This window comes from Heterodontus francisci, chromosome 41 (assembly GCF_036365525.1).
Source record: "Heterodontus francisci isolate sHetFra1 chromosome 41, sHetFra1.hap1, whole genome shotgun sequence".
In the NCBI taxonomy this organism is placed as follows: domain Eukaryota; kingdom Metazoa; phylum Chordata; class Chondrichthyes; order Heterodontiformes; family Heterodontidae; genus Heterodontus; species Heterodontus francisci.
In genome coordinates, this window is record NC_090411.1 from 15560224 (window position 1) to 15572571 (window position 12348).

A 12348-nucleotide genomic window follows, 5' to 3' on the forward strand; every position below is an offset into this window, starting at 1 on the left:
ATCTCACCGTGACAGCACGGGACACAAACAGGAAGTCAATCCTGGAACGGGCAGACCCGTCCGATCTTGACCATGTGTATCTACGCTGCGCTCCGTCCGCAGGTTTGCTGAAGACGTCGTGCAGTTTGGCATCTTTTACTGTTTCTATTTGGAATCTGGACGTAGTGTCCAGTTTGCTGTCGTCACTGCCGGAACGTCCAGCCGCATCGATGATGCAGTTGAAGTCACCGCCTAGGATGACCGGCCTGGACGTCGCCAGCAGCAGTGGGAGCTGCTGGAAGACAGTCAGCCGCTCGCTGCGTTGAACCGGGGCATAGGCGTTGATTAACGGGAGTTAACTTCCTTCAGTCTCCTTAACTTCGGAGATGGTGAAGTTACCTCCCCGCAGCAGAACACCCAGGCCAGAGGAACAGGAATCATTACCCCCTGACCAGATCGATGGCCCGTGGGACCACCATTGCAACCATTGCCTGTAGGTGCTGAGGTGAGGAATTCCTCACTCTTGCAGAAACAGTAGGTCGGCTTTGACCTCGGCGATGTAGTCCAAGGTCGAAACACATCGCTTAGTGGATTTAACGCTACACACATTAATGGAAGCAATCTTTAAACCCATATAAAGCTGGATGTTGCTTACTAGTCCCAAGCCTTGGGTATTTTCCCGCATACCCATCGTGTACACAAGCTGGCAGGGGGTGTGGACAGCAACACATAGAAGGAAAATAAAAGAAAAAGGTGTTGGATAGTATTAGAGAAGGAAGTAGTACCATATTCGAAAGGAGCAGACTAAGAAGCACAATGAGGAATACAAAGATAGGTTTCGAATGCATGTCTGTAAATGCAGAAAGTGTAGTGAATAAGGTTGGTGATCTACAAGCATAAATAGCCGCCTGGGAATATAATGTAGTAGCAATTAACAGAAATGTGGTTTTAAAATGCTGAGTACTGGGCCCTTAATATTCAAGGATCGGGTGGCACAGTGGCCCAGTGCACGGTGGCACAGTGGCGCAGTGGTTAGCACCACAACCTCACAGCTCCAGCGACCCGGGTTCGGTTCTGGGTACTGCCTGCGCAGAGTTTGCAAGTTCTCCCTGTGACCGCGTGGGTTTCCGCCGTGTGTTCCGGTTTCCTCCCCCAGCCAAAGGTTGATAGGTAAATTGGCCATTGTAAATTGCACCTAGTGTAGGTAGGTGGTAGAAGAATGGTGGGGATGTGATAGGGAATATGGGATTAATGTAGGATTAGTATAAATGGGTGGTTGTTGGTCGGCACAGACTGGGTGGGCCAAAGGGCCTGTTTCAGTGCTGTATCTCAAATAAATAAGTACAAAAATAAATAACGATACAAAGTGTTCAGACATGATACGGAAGGCAAAAAGGGAGGTGGGGTGGCAGTACTGATTAGGGAAGTCATTGTAATGTTCGAAAGAGAAGATGCTGCTGAGGAGGCAAGGACAGAATCCATTTGGTTGGAGTTGAGAAGCAGAAATGGTATGATCATGCTAATGGGAGTATTCTATCAGCCTCTGAATGGTGAGAGATAGAGAGGGAAATCACAGAGATGTGCAAGAACTATAGAGTGGTGATATTGGGGGGCTTTAATTACCCAAATATTAATTGGGATAATGTTAGAGTCCAATGTTTTCAGTCCAACTAGGAAGGAGGCAGTCTCAAAAACCTCCCCCTCTCTGATGCTGAACGTTCTGTATTCAGCAAAGGTCTCAGTTTTATCCCCTTACGTCCCCACCTCAATGAATTTTGCGCTCGGCATGACATTGAGCTCTTCTTCCGTCGCCCCCGCCTCCGGGCTCACTTCTTTGACCAGGAGTCCTCCTCCCGACCAGCAGACCCATTCACCCGCCTCCAGCATTCTCCCTCTACCTGGACCCCTCCCCCTGGCCACTTACCCGATCTTGATCTCTTCATTGAAAACTGTCGGCGAGACATTGATCATCTCAATTTCTCTGCCCCCCTCACTCACTCTAACCTGTCCCCCTCTGAACTTGAGGCACTCCGTTCTCTCAGGTCTAACCCCGACATGGTCATCAAACCTGCAGACAAGGGTGGTGCTGTTGTTGAATGGCGTACCGACCTCTACCTTGCAGAAGCTCAATGCCAACTCACAGACACTTCTTCCTACCTCCCTCTGGACCATGACCCCACCACTGAACATCAAGCCACCGTCCAAAGGACTGTCACTGACCTCATCTCCTCTGGAGATCTTCCCCCTACAGCTTCCAACCTCATAGTCCCGCAACCCCGGACAGCCTGCTTCTACCTCCTTCCCAAAATCCACAAACGGGGCTGTCCCGGCAGACCCATTGTGTCAGCCTGCTCCTGCCCCACTGAACTTATTTCTTCCTATCTAGACTCTATCTTTTCTCCGCTGGTCCAGTCTCTTCCCAGCTACATCCGTGACTCTTCTGATGCCCTACGTCATTTTGACAATTTCCAGTTTCCTGGTCCCAACCGCCTCCTCTTCACTATGGACGTCCAATCGCTCTACACCTCCATCCCCCACCAGGATGGTTTGAGGGCTCTCCACTTCTTCCTGGAACAGAGGCCCAACCAGTCCCCATCCACCACCACCCTCCTCCGCCTGGCTGAACTTGTTCTCACATTATACAACTTCTCCTTCAACTCCATGCACTTCCTTCAAGTAAAAGGTGTCGCTATGGGTACCTGCATGGGTCCTAGTTATGCCTGTCTTTTTGTGGGATATGTCGAGCATTCTTTGTTCCAGTTCTACTCAGGCCCCCTCCCCCAACTCTTTTTCTGGTACATTGATGATTGTATCGGTGCCGTTTCCTGCTCCCGCCCCGAACTGGAAAACTTTATCAACTTTGCTTCCAATTTCCACTCTTCTCTCACCTTTACATGGTCCATCTCTGACACTTTCCTTCCCTTCCTCGACTTCTCTGTCTCCATCTCTGGGGATAGGTTGTCTACTAATATCCATTATCAGCTCACCGACTCCCACAGCTACCTCGACTACACTTCTTCACACCCTACCTCCTGTAAGGACTCCATTCCATTCTCCCAGTTTCTCCGTCTCCGACGCATCTGCTCTGATGATGCTACCTTCCATGACGGTGCTTCTGGTATGACCTCCTTTTTCCTCAATCGAGGATTCCCCCCCACTGTTGTTGACAGGGCCCTCAACCGTGTCCGGCCCATTTCCCGTACCTCTGCCCTCAACCCTTCCCCTCCCTCCCAGAACCGTGACGGGGTTCCCCTTGTCCTCACTTTCCACCCCATCAGCCTCCATATCCAAAGGATCATCCTCTGCCATTTCCGCCACCTCCAGCGTGATGCGACTACCAAACGCATCTTCCCCTCCCTTCCCCTGTCAGCATTCCGAAGGGATCGTTCCCTCCGCAACACCCTGGTCCACTCCTCCATTACCCCCACCACTTCGTCCCCATCCGATGGCACCTTCCCCTGCAATTGCAGGAGGTGTAATACCTGCCCATTTACCTCCTCTCTCCTCACTATCCCAGGCCCCAAACACTCCTTTCAGGTGAAGCAGCGATTTACTTGTACTTCTTTCAATGTAGTATACTGTATTTGCTGCTCACAGTGTGGTCTCCTCTACATTGGGGAGACCAAGCACAGACTGGGTGACCGTTTTGCGGAACACCTCCGCTCGGTCTGCAAGCCTGAGCTTCCGGTTGCTTGCCATTTCAACACTCCCCCCTGCTCTCATGCTCACATCTCTGTCCTGGGATTGCTGCAGTGTTCCAGTGAACATCAACGCAAGCTCGAGGAACAGCATCTCATCTACCGATTTGGCACACTACAGCCTGCCGGACTGAACATTGAGTTCAATAATTTCAGAGCATGACAGCCCCCCATTTTACTTTCATTTTTAGTTGTTTTTTCTCTTTTCTTTTTTCTTCTTTTTTTCTTTTTTACATTTTTTACAACTTTTTTTTGCATTTATTTCATTTCATCTTAGTTTGTTCAGTTTGCTTACCCACTGTTTTTTTTCATGTTTGCACTTGCTGCTGTTCAATATTCAGTCCGTTAACACCTTATCTGTATTAATGCTTTGTCTTTCAACACACCATTAACATATTGTTTGCCTTTGTTCCATGACCTTTTGGTCAGCTATGTGGCCTTGTCCAATCTGCACATTCTCCTTTGTTATCTCTTGCCCCACCCCCACCTCACTTGCTTATAACCTGTGACATTTTTAATATTTGTCAGTACCGAAGAAGGGTCACTGACCCGAAACGTTAACTCTGCTTCCCTTTCCACAGATGCTGCCAGACCTGCTGAGTGGTTCCAGCACTTCTTGTTTTTATTATCGTCTCATAAACTGCTTGTTCTGCTGCCATCAAAATGGAGGAAACCGTGTGGCAGCTTATTTGCCTGAAAACTGGGCATTGGGCAGGTTGTAGACAGCAAGTGTTTGATTACAGGGTTTGTCCGTGCTGGTAAACCCGTAGAAAATCTTGTGTAAAAACCCCAGCTGGAATTTTACGTTGGGCAGGAGGCCCTGCCCACCAGCCAAAAAGTCAGGGGCAAGCCCGCCTCCACCAGGCCTGGCACTCACTCAATCTTTTTACATGGCCCAGGCCCTTAATTGGCCTCGGGTGGTACTTCCGCCCCCCGAGGTAGGACGTCCTGCCTCTAAGAGCTGCAGGCCAATCAGCGGGGCGGCAGCTCTCAATCCGAGCAGCGCCAGTGGTAGCGGTGGCCACTGCTGGGATTGCAACCATGGAGCAAGAGGGACGCCGGCCCCGGAAAAAAGGTAGGTTTGTGGGGCCTTGCCAAGGACCCATCGGCCAGGCCTCGGCAAGGCATGGGGTGTTGGCTTGCGGGGGGGTGGCGGGGCAGCCTCCTGGAGGTCCTGAGGCACCCACCCTCCATTGGTAAAATACCAGTGGCTGCGGGAGGACGCCCTGAAGTGGCAGTTAATTGGCCTGGGGTTGGTGCGCCACTTCTTGCCGCTGCCCCTCATATAATTACAGTGGGGGCGGGAAGACAATGGGAACTGCATTCCCCCACCCCCACCTCCCACTCAATTTGGCGACCTCTTCTCCCTGTCACTCCAGCCTACTCCTGCAATAGAAATGTAATAGGTTTTTGAGCAAGTGAAATGGGGGAGGGGGGGGGGGGGATGAAAAACATAAGGGAAGGTCTGTGATTGTGCAGAAATTAAATGAGAAAAGGTTTCATCGTACAAAGCCAAAGGGAGTGGCAATGGGACAAGTGAAGTAATGAAATTTGTATCGGGATGAGGTGCGAATGGCAGAATATCTGCCGTCCAAACACAAAGTCAAGGGATAAAGAAAGAAACACGATTGGAAAAGAAAAGAACCAGCAAAAAAAAAATGAAGAAAGAAAAAATGGGGGCAGAGGTTATCATCGTCTAAAATTCTTGAACTCAATGTTGAGTGCAGAAGGCTGCCCAGTTGAAAGATGAGATGCTGTTCCTCGAGCTTGTGTTGAGCTTCATTGGAACACTGCAGCAGGCTGAGGACAGAGAGGTCAGAGTGGGAGCAAGGTGGAGAATTGAAATAACAAGCGACAGGAAGTTCGGGGTCGCACGTGCAGACAGAACGGAGGTGTTCTGCAAAGTGGTCGCCCAGTCTGCGTTTGCTCTCCCCAATGTAGAGGAGATCACATCGTGAGCAGCGAATACTGTGCACTAAATTGAAAGAAATACAAGTGAATCGCTGTTTCACTTGGAAGGAGAGTTTGGGGCTTTGGATGGTGAGGAGGGAGGAGGTGAAAGGGCAGTTGTTGCATTTCCCCTGCTTGCATGGAAAGGTGCCATAGGAAAGTGGGGAGGTGTTGGGGGTGGCTGAGGAGTGGACCAGGGTGCTGCAGAGGGAACGGTCTCTTCGGAATGCTGAAAGGGGAGGAGAGGGGAAGATGTGTTTGGCGGTAGCATCACGCTGGAGGCGGATGATCCATCGAATGCGGAAGCTGGTGGGGTGGATGGCGAGAACGGGGGAATCTTATCATGGCTCTGGGAGGGAGGGAAGGGAAAGGAGCAGAAGTGCGTGAAATAGATCGGACATGATCAAGGACCCTGTCAGCCACGCGTGTTGGGTTCCTCATTTGAGGAAAAAGGAAGACATATCGGAAGCACTCGTATGGAAGGTTGCTTCATCCGAACAGATGCGACGGAGGTGGAGAAACTGGGAAAAAGGAATAGAGTCATTGCAGGAAGTGGGGTGTGAGGAAGTGTAGTTGGGCTAGCTGTGGGAGCCTGTAGGTTTGTAATGAATGTTGGTTGATAGCCTAAACCCAGAAATGGAAACAAGAAGGAAAGCGAAGAGTCAGAGATAGAGATGAACTGAAAAGAAGAATGTTCTTTCAAGGAAGTGAAACTTCTAAATGTTGCTGTTAAAAGTTTGTACAGCAAAACAGGTTTGACCACAAGTACTTCAGGCTTTTTTTTTTCCAAAAATATACTTTATTCATAAAATTTGTAAACACTATATTACAAAACAATTCAAATTGGACATTTCAGAAAGAGCAATAAAGATCAGTTTCTTTCAATACAGAACACGAGCTGCCTCACTACCCTTGCCATTCCATTTTATATACCACAAGTCCTTCAGGCAGTGGTCTGCATGAAACATCCTCAAGGCCTGGTGGGAAAAGGAGATGGTGGATCCTGCCAGATGGTTCCCTGAGCAGACTGTCAAACTTATTGTGGCAAATGTTCATTGTGGCTATTATCCAAGGAAGGGTGTAAGGAAAGTCCTAGCAACTACAGGCCAGTTAGTTTAACATCAGTGGTGGCTAAGATTTTGGAAACAACAATCATGGAAAAAAATTAACAGGCACTTGGACAGGTTTGAATTAATTGAGGAGAGCCAGCACGCATTTGTAGAAGGCATATCATGTTTAACTAATCTAATAGAATTCTTTGATGAAGTAACAGAGAAGGTAGATGAAGGGAATGTGGTGGATGTTGTCTATATGGATTTTAAGAAAGCATTTGATAAAGTACCACATAAAAGAGTCGTTAAAAATTCAGCTCATGGAATAGTGCTCAATTGGATTTTAAAAATTTAGCTTAAGGACAAAAAACAGCGAGTTGCAAATGGTTGTTTTTCAGACTGGAGGATGGTAGACAGTTGGTGTTCCCCAAGAGTCAGTGCTTTTTTTGCTATATATGAATGACTTGGATTTTTAAAAATTCATTCATGGGATGTGGGCGACGCCTGAATAGAATTTCAAAATTTGCCAATGATACTAAACTTGGAGGTGAGGCAAACAGTGAAGATGATATGAACTGCCTGCATCAGGACATAGATAGACCAGCAGAATGGGCAAACAAGTGGCAGATGGAATTTAATACAGAGAAGTCTGAGGTGATGCATTTTGGCAGAAGGGATAGGGTGAGGCAATATAGACTTAATGGCACACTTGTAAAGAGTGTGCAGGAACAGAGGGACCCGCGGGTGCATGTGCATTGATCTTTGAAGGTGGCAGGACATATTAAGAATGTGCTTAGCAAAGCATATGGGATCTTGGACTTCGTAAATAGACGTATTGAGAACAAAAGCAGGGAAGTTATGCTGAACCATTATAAAGCTCTGGTAAGGTCCCAACTGGAGTATTGTATCCAGTTCTGGTCACCAGACTTTAGGAAGAATGTGAGGATCCTTGAGAGGGTCCAGAGGAGATTTACCAGATTAGTTCCAGGGATGGAGGGTTTTAGTTACAAGGTTAAGTTGGAAAAGCTGGGGTTGTTCTCCTTGGAGCAAAGGAGATTGAGTGAAGATTTGATAGAGGTATGCAAAATTACAACAGGCTTAGACGAGTTAGACAAGGAAAAACTGTTCCAATTAACTAATGCTACTAGGACTAGGGGACACAGATTGAAGGTTTTGGGCAAGAAATGCAGGGGGAATATGAAGAAGAACTTTTTTACACAGCGAGTGGTAATGGCCTGGAACTCGCTGTCCATGAGGGTGGTGGAAGTGGAGACAATCAATGATTTCAAAAGGAAATTAGATGGGCACTTGAAGGAAATAAACTGGCAGGGCTACAGGCATAGAGTGGGAGAATGGAACTGACTGAATTTCTCTACGGAGAGCGGCATGGACTCGATGGGCTGAATGGCCTCCTCCTTTGGCTCTATGACTCTAATCTCTGGCTTGGTGATAAATTGGCTGCTGATTCACCACAAGTCCATTCACACTGCTGGAGTAAAACAATTTGACTCCCCAAAAAGGCAACATTTCACACTGAATGGTGGGAGATGTCAGCTAAGTTAATATACACGTGAGGAACATGTTCCTGGATTGTGTCTAAGACGTTGTCTCCATAAATTACTGCCTGTGGATAAAGACGACACTGTCGCCACACCTACTATCTACAGGAAACATTGCAGCAACTCACCAAACTCACTCGAGCTGCATCTTCCAGCCCTGCAACCTCGATCACCCGGTATCATGGGAACACCATCGCCTTCAAATCCCTCTCCAAGTCACACACCATCCTGACTTGGACATATATCGCACGGTTCCTTCATCATCACTGGGTTCCCCTCCAGACACCACAGTTGAAGCACTGTCACACGGTCAGCAGCAGTTCAAGGAGGAGGCCCAGCATCACCTGCTCAGGGTGACTCGGGATGGGCAATAAATCTATTTCCGCTGGCTTCGCTGGTTGGAGAGCCCAGGACTGGGGGCATAGTCTGAAAATTAGAGCCAGAGCATCCAGCGTGAAATTAGGAAACACTTCTATATAAAAAGGTTGGTAGAAATTTGCAACTCTCTTCCACAAATAGCAATTAATGCTACATGAATTGTTAATTTAAAATCTGAGATTGAATGATTTTTGTTAATCAAAGCTATTAAGGGTTATTGGGGCAAAGGCAGGTAAATGGAGTTAAGTCGCAGATCAGCCATGATCTAATTGAACGGCAGAACAGGCTCGAGGGGCTGAATGGCCTCCTCCTGTTCTATGTTCCGAATGCAGCCTTGCCAATGTCACCGACATCCCGGGGACAAATACAGAAATGGCCTTACCTTATCATAATTATCACTTGTGGGCAGATAGGTATCTCTGTTCAGTGAGTTTGAGGAGGTTCAATTTGAGAATCCTCTATCAGTCTGTGATGGGACAGGAAGCAAACAAATGTTTTAAAGGTTTGGAGGATAGACCACATATATGGCTAATGTAGTTTTGATTAGTGATGGACATCGTCTATTAATAAATGAATAACAGATACCATCGTGGGGCATGTGATCTCAATATTCATATTCACACAGTGAACTTTATCCTTGCTGAGTGTTTGTTGCTTTGATAAAAGCAGGAGTGAGTGTTTTTTGGTGGTTGGGTGTGATTTATTTCTTTAGTCACTGCTTTTTGGTTAAAATGATTTTTTTTCCTATTCTTTATAATAATTCAGTCATGTTATGGCCACCATTACTGGGACTAGCTTTTTATTCTTGATTAATTAATTGATTTTAAATTTCCACCAGCTGTCGCAGTGGGATTTGAACTCATGTCTCTGGAGAATTAGTCCAGGAACATTACCACGATGGATGACGAAAAAGGAAGACATATCTGAAGTGCTAGTATGGAAGGTTGCATCGTCCGAAAAGATTATGGAGGGAGAGAAAAATGATCATGGTATCTTCTCAACCAAGTAAGCACTGATATGAACAGATACTACACTTGATCTTAGCCAAAAGGCGGAGAAGCGAAAGAATGTACATTTACATTTCTTGTCAAACATTCTCTGGTGTATACAGCCTGAGGGTTTCTCATGGGTCCAGCCCCTCAGTTCAGCTTGGAGGAGGGAGCTTACACAGTGGTCTTTCCCCATTGAGCCTTTGCTGCGGCTGCCCCAAGAAAAATTAAGGAGGGAGAGAAAAACTGGGAGAATGGAATAGAGTCCTTCCAGGGTGCGGGGGGTGAGGAAATAGGATAGTTGCAGGAGTCTGTGGGTTTATCGTGAAGATTGGTTGATAGCCTATCCCCAGAAATGAAGACAGAGAAGTCAAAGAAGGGAAGGAAATAAACTTGCAGGGCTATGGGGATCGAGTAGGGGAGTGGGACTTACTGGATTGCTGCGCAGAGAGCCAGCATTGACTCGATGGGCTGAATGGCCTCCTTCTCTGACGTAGATGACTCGATGACTCATTTGGCAGAATACCTCATCGCCAGAACTTTCAAACAAGCACCAAGATGTAGCTTGGCTGGTGGTGAGAAGGGCCCTCCCTGTCAGATCCTTCCTGCACACCTCCGCATGCTGCCCTCAAGGTGGCTGCAGTGGCATCACGACGGTTGCCCACCTCCTCCTGGAATGTGTCTTTGCAAAGCAGGTGTGGAAAGAGATGCAGTGGTTTTTGTCGAGGTTCATCCCAAGCAGCTCTGTAACACAGGAGTCTGTGCTCTACGGGCTGTTCCCAGGGACGCACACCGAGACAAACATCAACTGCTGCTGGAGGACTATCAATTCGGTGAAAGACGCACTTTGGTCTGCCCGAAACTTGCAGGTCAACAATCCAATGATGCAGACTGGCAAATTCCAAGGTCCGGGACTACGTGCTGAGGGACGCACTAAAGCTTGGGGCAGCCGCAGCAAAGGCTCAATGGGGAAAGACCACAGTGTAAGGTCCCTCCTCCAAGCTGAACTGAGGGGCTGGATCCATGGGAAACCCTCAGGCTGTATACACCAGAGTATGTTTGACAAGAAATGTAAATGTACATTATATCGCTTCTCGGCCTTTTGGCTAAGATCAAGTGTAGTATCTGTTCATATCAGTGCTTACTTGGTTGAGAAGACACCATGATCATTGCCTTTTGATCTTGGGTAGACTTTGAGTAAAATGGCTATAACCAATCTTCGAGCTTCAGGCCTGGGAGTGCGAAACACCGTTCGGGTGGTCGTGAAGGACAAGGAAGGAGATGCACCGGTCGATCGCACCTTCTTCATCAAGAAAATTCTCTTCGATTGCTGCGGATTTCAAGCGACGGACGTCTTCTGCCTGCAGGATTTCCCCAGCAGTGGATACTTCGACGTGACGTTCCGGAACGTGGCGGGATGCATCAAGTTCCTGAAGGCGTTCAAGGAGAAAGGGGACCGGGCTCCACTGTCGATCCTCACAGCGGAGCCGCTCTTCACGCTTCCGTCACAACGGGACCGGGTGGTGACGATTCACCTCTACAACCCCCATGTTCCGGTGGTGGATGTACTCACCTTTCTCGCCAGGTACGTCGAGGTGGCCGGCAGCAGCACTGATGTCAAGGACCCCTTTGGGATTTGGACCAGCAAGCGGCAGGTCAAGGTGACCTTGAAGGTAGATCCCAGTGGAGCCATCATCCACCCTCCCTCCAGCTTCGCTATCGGGGGAAGTCGAGGCTTCTTGGTCTACGCTGGGCAGCCCAGAGTTTGCCGCACCTGTGGCAAACCTGGTCACATGGCAGCAAACTGCAGCACGGTTGTTTGCAAGAACTGCAAGGAGGAAGGCCATCAGACCAAGGACTGTAAACAGATTAAGTGTTGCAACTTGTGCGGTGCGGCAGGCCATCTCTACAAAACCTGCCCCAAACGCTGCCTCAGTTATGCTCAGGCGGCAAGGTCCAAGGAAAGGCCGGGCAAAGGTTCGACGAAGGCGTCCGGTGTTCGAAAGGAGACCAGCAACCTTCTCCGCAGTGAGTAACTTCAACCTGAGAAGGAGAAGAAAGGGGAGGCAGCTGAAACCAGCGACCCAGCACCTACCCTGCGCCCGGAAACCCCTCCTCCACAGTCAGAATCAATGGAGGAGGAGGCAGCAGGTGGACAAACAGGTCAGTGGCAAGTGGTCCAGAGGAAAACCACAAAGAAAAAACATCCAAAAGCGGAACAGGCCACCACCCAAACCAGTGGCAAGAGGAGGCAACCTTCTGAAACAGACTACAGCAGCTCCTCTTCACTGGACGGGGAAATGCTGGAACGACGGCCCCTTCAAAAGAGGCGGCAGAACTCCAAGGAGATGGAAGATAAAGCATCCCAGCCCCCGGGCACGGGGTGCTGTGATGGGCCCGGCGTGCCCCAACCCCAAAGCGTCACACCGATCAACACGGCCAGCGCATCACAGCTCTGGGACACCGAGAGCAAAGACACGTCTGGCGCACCTCAGCTCCGGGAAGCCGGGAGCAGTGATGTTTTCGAGGAGGAACAGAGGGGAACAGCAGAGGATAACCCAATCCTTGCTGCCTACAAGACCCCCCCGATGTCACCCCAGCGGAACGAACCCTGCCTGAAAAACCAGGAGGAGTTTCTGAGCCTAACGAACGTGAAACAGCTTGCGCACACTATGGGTATGCAGGAACTTCCCGAAGGACTGGGACTAGCAAGGACAAATGGTATGGGAAGCAACAACTAACT

At 48.7% G+C, this 12348-nt stretch overlaps 2 pseudogenes; one reads left to right on the forward strand and one right to left on the reverse strand.

Moving 5' to 3' along the window:
- Positions 1-9573: 9573 nt before the first annotated feature.
- Positions 9574-9680, reverse strand: LOC137354816 (U2 spliceosomal RNA; annotated as a pseudogene).
- A 1011-nt stretch (positions 9681-10691) lies between these two features.
- LOC137354784 (U2 spliceosomal RNA) lies at positions 10692-10857 on the forward strand (annotated as a pseudogene).
- Positions 10858-12348: the final 1491 nt, after the last annotated feature.